General features: G+C 39.9%; 3 non-coding genes across 3 annotated transcripts; all 3 read left to right on the top strand.

Annotated features, from left to right (window-relative positions):
• The first annotated feature begins 1291 nt into the window (after positions 1–1291).
• On the top strand, positions 1292–1364 carry TRNAR-UCG (transfer RNA arginine (anticodon UCG)). The gene has a single exon. It is a non-coding gene; the product is annotated as a tRNA-Arg (tRNA).
• A 794-nt stretch (positions 1365–2158) lies between these two features.
• On the top strand, positions 2159–2231 carry TRNAR-CCU (transfer RNA arginine (anticodon CCU)). Its single transcript has one exon. It is a non-coding gene; the product is annotated as a tRNA-Arg (tRNA).
• Positions 2232–6053: 3822 nt separating this feature from the next.
• On the top strand, positions 6054–6126 carry TRNAR-UCG (transfer RNA arginine (anticodon UCG)). The gene has a single exon. It is a non-coding gene; the product is annotated as a tRNA-Arg (tRNA).
• Positions 6127–7500: the final 1374 nt, after the last annotated feature.

Below are 7500 nucleotides of genomic sequence, written 5' to 3'. Positions count from 1 at the left end.
TGACATGACAGAATGGGTTTTTAGCTTAAGTGTGTGTAGAAGAACTGCAAGGTGTGTGCCTATGTGTGCATAGAGTGGTACATGTGTAAAATCTATATGATTTGGGCAGTTAAAGTGCTGATTTTGCCTCCGAGTAAGAAAAGTACTACACAAAATGTATAAAGGATCGGCACATTGGCTGCCTTTGCTGATGCCCCCGTTGCCTAATTTGTAGTGCAATGGTTAAGTTTCAGAGTGTGGTTGAACTTGGTTAGGAGACTTAGTGCCACTTTCCGTGTCCTACTGATGATAAGGATGGCTTGATACCATTTTCTAAGCCCAGTATATTGAGAAAAGAAGTAAGTGAAGAAGAAGTGTGGAGTCGAAAGTGGTTCTCCAATTTCTCTCCACTTGCTAAAATTGCAAAGTCTCCATTATAGCATAGAAGAGAGCGTTAAAGTCGGGGATGGAAGAGGATGAAAATGGGAAGTTTACTTATAGAGAGAAGTGAGAAATGCCCTGTGTGCACACACCGTTGTCTGACCATAGAATACATTTAAATAATGCCTCTAGAAAAGAGCTATGCATGTGTGCCTCAGTGGCCTGATGGATAAGACACTTGCCACCTAAGCCAGGGATTGTGGGTTCAAGTCCCATCTGAGGTGATAACAAAAATCCTCCCTCTTTCTTTTCCAGAAAATTAGGTAGATTTAAAACATGCTTCCTCTCAGAAGTTTATGAGGGATTAGTTACTTTGAAACAGTCCCATTTTACTTGTGTACACTTCACAGTCATGTTAGTGTTCTGAAACTGCAAAGTATATTTTTAAATGCCTATTTTTGTGAGATGCATTTTCGACCGGCCAGAACATATTCCTTTGGAAAAAATGATTTGAATTGGATTGGTGTGAATCTTGTTTCTAGAGGTGGTGACAGGCTTTCAGCTACTTGAATAGGTCAAGCCAGGATACATAAAACGTATACAACCTATGTGAGTGTGAAAAATTAGCATATGCAGGAAGGAGCAATTTGTCCTACTTTCAAAACAGTTTCACTCCACGTCTGGAAACTTCCAGAGCTATGTAGAGAATACAAATGAGCTTTAAACTCATGAGGAAAGAGGTTTGTATGGAAAAAGGAAAACAAAAGCATATCGTACTCATAAAATTCTCACTATATAGATTCCAAAAAAGTGCTTCCAGCGAAAAGAGCTGAAAGAACACTATGGGATGTAAACCTGAATACCTTTCAATAATATGTTCTCCATCCATGCATACCACCTACATGATAAAAATCATCTCAGGTGGAAGGATGACCGCGTGGCCTAATGGATAAGGCGTCTGACTTCGGATCAGAGGATTGAGGGTTCGAGTCCCTTCGTGGTCGTTTTTGGCCAATGGTCACACAATCTGCTTTACATTCAGAGTGGAAATGTCTTTTCCAATACTCTTGTAGTCCTCACTTTCTCATTACTAATCATTAATAAAGTGGAGTACATACTGTAAACTCATTCAGGTTGCATCTTCAGTCTAACTACTTGTGCATTTTAGTGGCATTAAAAAGTGCTTCTATGCCGACGCACTGAATATTTAATAGGTTTGCAGAATTTTGACGTGACAGAATGGGTTTTTAGCTTAAGTGTGTGTAGAAGAACTGCAAGGTGTGTGCCTATGTGTGCATAGAGTGCTACATGTGTAAAATCTGTATGATTTGGGCAGTTAAAGTGCTGATTTTGCCTCCGAGTAAGAAAAGTACCACACAAAATGTATAAAGGATCGGCACATTGGCTGCCTTTGCTGATGCCCCCGTTGCCTAATTTGTAGTGCAATGGTTAAGTTGCAGAGTGTGGTTGAACTTGGTTAGGAGACTTGGTGCCTCTTTCCGTGTCCTACTGATGATAAGGATGGCTTGATACCATTTTCTAAGCCCAGTATATTGAGAAAAGAAGTAAGTGAAGAAGAAGTGTTGAGTCGAAAGTGGTTCTCCAATTTCTCTCCACTTGCTAAAATTGCAAAGTCTCCATTATAGCATAGAAGAGAGCGTTAAAGTCGGGGATGGAAGAGGATGAAAATGGGAAGTTTACTTATAGAGAGAAGTGAGAAATGCCAAGTGTTCACACACCGCTGTCTGACCATAGAATACATTTAAATATTGCCTCTAGAAAAGAGCTATGTATGTGTGCCTCAGTGGCCTAATGGATAAGGCACTGGCCTCCTAAGCCAGGTATTGTGGGTTCAAGTCCCATCTGAGGTGATAACAAAAATCCACCCTCTTTCTTTCCAGAAAATTAGGTAGATTTATTACATGCTTCCTCTCAGAAGTTTATGAGGGATTAGGTACTTTGAAACGGTCCCATTTTACTTGTGTACACTTCACAGTCATGTTAGTGTTCTGAAACTGCCAAGTAGATTTTTAAATGCCTATTTTTGTGAGATGCATTTTCGACCGGCCAGAACATATTCCTTTGGAAAAAATGATATGAATTGGATTGGTGTGAATCTTGTTTCTAGAGGTGGTGACAGGCTTTCAGCTACTTGAATAGGTCAAGCCAGGATTCATAAAACTTATACAACCTATGTGAGTGTGAAAAATTAGCATATGCAGGAAGGAGCAATTTGTACTACTTTCAAAACAGTTTCACTCCACGTCTGGAAACGTCCAGAGCTATGTAGAGCATACAAATGAGCTTTAAACTCATGAGGAAAGAGGTTTGTATGGAAAAAGGAAAACAAAAGCATATCGTACTCATAAAATTCTCAATATATAGATTCCAAAAAAGTGCTTCCAGCGAAAAGAGCTGAAAGAACACTATGGGATGTAAACCTGAATACCTTTCAATAATATGTTCTCCATCCATGCATACCACCTACATGATAAAAATCATGTCAGGTGGACGGATGACCGCGTGGCCTAATGGATAAGTGGTCTGACTTCGGATCAGAAGATTGAGGGTTCGAGTCCCTTCGTGGTCGTTTTTGGCCAATGGTCACACAATCTGCTTTACATTCAGAGTGGAAAAAGTATTTTCCAATACTCTTGTAGTCCTCACTTTCTCAGTACTAATCATTAATAAAGTGGAGTACATACTGTAAACTCATTCAGGTTGCATCTTCAGTCTAACTACTTGTGCATTTTAGTGGCATTAAAAAGTGCTTCTATGCCGACGCACTGAATATGTAATAGGTTTGCAGAATTTTGACGTGACAGAATGGGTTTTTAGCTTAAGTGTGTGTAGAAGAACTGCAAGGTGTGTGCCTATGTGTGCATAGAGTGCTACATGTGTAAAATCTGTATGATTTGGGCAGTTAAAGTGCTGATTTTGCCTCTGAGTAAGAAAAGTACTACACAAAATGTATAAAGGATCGGCACATTGGCTGCCTTTGCTGATGCCCCCGTTGCCTAATTTGTAGTGCAATGGTTAAGTTGCAGAGTGTGGTTGAACTTGGTTAGGCGACTTAGTGCCTCTTTCCGTGTCCTACTGATGATAAGGATGGCTTGATACCATTTTCTAAGCCCAGTATATTGAGAAAAGAAGTAAGTGAAGAAGAAGTTTGGAGTCGAAAGTGGTTCTCCAATTTCTCTCCACTTGCTAAAATTGCAAAGTCTCCATTATAGCATAGAAGAGAGCGTTAAAGTCGGGGATGGAAGAGGATGAAAATGGGAAGTTTACTTATAGAGAGAAGTGAGAAATGCCCTGTGTGCACACACCGGTGTCTGACCATAGAATACATTTAAATAATGCCTCTAGAAAAGAGCTATGCATGTGTGCCTCAGTGGCCTAATGGATAAGGCACTGGCCTCCTAAGCCAGGGATTGTGGGTTCTGGTCCCATCTGAGGTGATAACAAAAATCCTCCCTCTTTCTTTTCCAGAATATTAGGTAGATTTATTACATGCTTCCTCTCAGAAGTTTATGAGGGATTAGGTACTTTGAAACGGTCCCATTTTACTTGTGTCCACTTCACAGTCATGTTAGTGTTCTGAAACTGCCAAGTAGATTTTTAAATGCCTATTTTTGTGAGATGCATTTTCGACCGGCCAGAACATATTCCTTTGGAAAAAATGATATGAATTGGATTGGTGTGAATCTTGTTTCTAGATGTGGTGACAGGCTTTCAGCTACTTGAATAGGTCAAGCCAGGATTCATAAAACTTATACAACCTATGTGAGTGTGAAAAATTAGCATATGCAGGAAGGAGCAATTTGTACTACTTTCAAAACAGTTTCACTCCACGTCTGGAAACGTCCAGAGCTATGTAGAGCATACAAATGAGCTTTAAACTCATGAGGAAAGAGGTTTGTATGGAAAAAGGAAAACAAAAGCATATCGTACTCATAAAATTCTCAATATATAGATTCCAAAAAAGTGCTTCCAGCGAAAAGAGCTGAAAGAACACTATGGGATGTAAACCTGAATACCTTTCAATAATATGTTCTCCATCCATGCATACCACCTACATGATAAAAATCATGTCAGGTGGACGGATGACCGCGTGGCCTAATGGATAAGTGGTCTGACTTCGGATCAGAAGATTGAGGGTTCGAGTCCCTTCGTGGTCGTTTTTGGCCAATGGTCACACAATCTGCTTTACATTCAGAGTGGAAAAAGTATTTTCCAATACTCTTGTAGTCCTCACTTTCTCAGTACTAATCATTAATAAAGTGGAGTACATACTGTAAACTCATTCAGGTTGCATCTTCAGTCTAACTACTTGTGCATTTTAGTGGCATTAAAAAGTGCTTCTATGCCGACGCACTGAATATGTAATAGGTTTGCAGAATTTTGACGTGACAGAATGGGTTTTTAGCTTAAGTGTGTGTAGAAGAACTGCAAGGTGTGTGCCTATGTGTGCATAGAGTGCTACATGTGTAAAATCTGTATGATTTGGGCAGTTAAAGTGCTGATTTTGCCTCTGAGTAAGAAAAGTACTACACAAAATGTATAAAGGATCGGCACATTGGCTGCCTTTGCTGATGCCCCCGTTGCCTAATTTGTAGTGCAATGGTTAAGTTGCAGAGTGTGGTTGAACTTGGTTAGGCGACTTAGTGCCTCTTTCCGTGTCCTACTGATGATAAGGATGGCTTGATACCATTTTCTAAGCCCAGTATATTGAGAAAAGAAGTAAGTGAAGAAGAAGTTTGGAGTCGAAAGTGGTTCTCCAATTTCTCTCCACTTGCTAAAATTGCAAAGTCTCCATTATAGCATAGAAGAGAGCGTTAAAGTCGGGGATGGAAGAGGATGAAAATGGGAAGTTTACTTATAGAGAGAAGTGAGAAATGCCCTGTGTGCACACACCGGTGTCTGACCATAGAATACATTTAAATATTGCCTCTAGAAAAGAGCTATGCATGTGTGCCTCAGTGGCCTAATGGATAAGGCACTGGCCTCCTAAGCCAGGGATTGTGGGTTCTGGTCCCATCTGAGGTGATAACAAAAATCCTCCCTCTTTCTTTTCCAGAATATTAGGTAGATTTATTACATGCTTCCTCTCAGAAGTTTATGAGGGATTAGGTACTTTGAAACGGTCCCATTTTACTTGTGTCCACTTCACAGTCATGTTAGTGTTCTGAAACTGCCAAGTAGATTTTTAAATGCCTATTTTTGTGAGATGCATTTTCGACCGGCCAGAACATATTCCTTTGGAAAAAATGATATGAATTGGATTGGTGTGAATCTTGTTTCTAGATGTGGTGACAGGCTTTCAGCTACTTGAATAGGTCAAGCCAGGATTCATAAAACTTATACAACCTATGTGAGTGTGAAAAATTAGCATATGCAGGAAGGAGCAATTTGTACTACTTTCAAAACAGTTTCACTCCACGTCTGGAAACGTCCAGAGCTATGTAGAGCATACAAATGAGCTTTAAACTCATGAGGAAAGAGGTTTGTATGGAAAAAGGAAAACAAAAGCATATCGTACTCATAAAATTCTCAATATATAGATTCCAAAAAAGTGCTTCCAGCGAAAAGAGCTGAAAGAACACTATGGGATGTAAACCTGAATACCTTTCAATAATATGTTCTCCATCCATGCATACCACCTACATGATAAAAATCATCTCAGGTGGACGGATGACCGCGTGGCCTAATGGATAAGGCGTCTGACTTCGGATCAGAAGATTGAGGGTTCGAGTCCCTTCGTGGTCGTTTTTGGCCAATGGTCACACAATCTGCTTTACATTCAGAGTGGAAAAAGTATTTTCCAATACTCTTGTAGTCCTCACTTTCTCAGTACTAATCATTAATAAAGTGGAGTACATACTGTAAACTCATTCAGGTTGCATCTTCAGTCTAACTACTTGTGCATTTTAGTGGCATTAAAAAGTGCTTCTATGCCGACGCACTGAATATGTAATAGGTTTGCAGAATTTTGACGTGACAGAATGGGTTTTTAGCTTAAGTGTGTGTAGAAGAACTGCAAGGTGTGTGCCTATGTGTGCATAGAGTGCTACATGTGTAAAATCTGTATGATTTGGGCAGTTAAAGTGCTGATTTTGCCTCTGAGTAAGAAAAGTACTACACAAAATGTATAAAGGATCGGCACATTGGCTGCCTTTGCTGATGCCCCCGTTGCCTAATTTGTAGTGCAATGGTTAAGTTGCAGAGTGTGGTTGAACTTGGTTAGGCGACTTAGTGCCTCTTTCCGTGTCCTACTGATGATAAGGATGGCTTGATACCATTTTCTAAGCCCAGTATATTGAGAAAAGAAGTAAGTGAAGAAGAAGTGTGGAGTCGAAAGTGGTTCTCCAATTTCTCTCCACTTGCTAAAATTGCAAAGTCTCCATTATAGCATAGAAGAGAGCGTTAAAGTCGGGGATGGAAGAGGATGAAAATGGGAAGTTTACTTATAGAGAGAAGTGAGAAATGCCCTGTGTGCACACACCGGTGTCTGACCATAGAATACATTTAAATAATGCCTCTAGAAAAGAGCTATGCATGTGTGCCTCAGTGGCCTAATGGATAAGGCACTGGCCTCCTAAGCCAGGGATTGTGGGTTTGAGTCCCATCTGAGGTGATAACAAAAATCCTCCCTCTTTCTTTTCAAGAAAATTAGGTAGATTTATTACATGCTTCCTCTCGGAAGTTTATGAGGGATTAGGTACTTTGAAACTGTCCCATTTTACTTGTGTACACTTCACAGTCATGTTAGTGTTCTGAAACTGCAAAGTATATTTTTAAATGCCTATTTTTGTGAGATGCATTTTCGACCGGCCAGAACATATTCCTTTGGAAAAAATGATTTGAATTGGATTGGTGTGAATCTTGTTTCTAGAGGTGGTGACAGGCTTTCAGCTATTTGAATAGGTCAAGCCAGGATTCATAAAACTTATACAACCTATGTGAGTGTGAAAAATTAGCATATGCAGGAAGGAGCAATTTGTACTACTTTCAAAACAGTTTCACTCCACGTCTGGAAACGTCCAGAGCTATGTAGAGCATACAATTGAGCTTTAAACTCATGAGGAAAGAGGTTTGTATGCAAAAAGGAAAACAAAAGCATATCGTACTCATAAAATTCTC

Source organism: Triturus cristatus, chromosome 4_1 (genome assembly GCF_964204655.1).
Source record: "Triturus cristatus chromosome 4_1, aTriCri1.1, whole genome shotgun sequence".
Classification (NCBI taxonomy): domain Eukaryota; kingdom Metazoa; phylum Chordata; class Amphibia; order Caudata; family Salamandridae; genus Triturus; species Triturus cristatus.
This window is presented reverse-complemented; position numbering and strand designations above follow the sequence as displayed.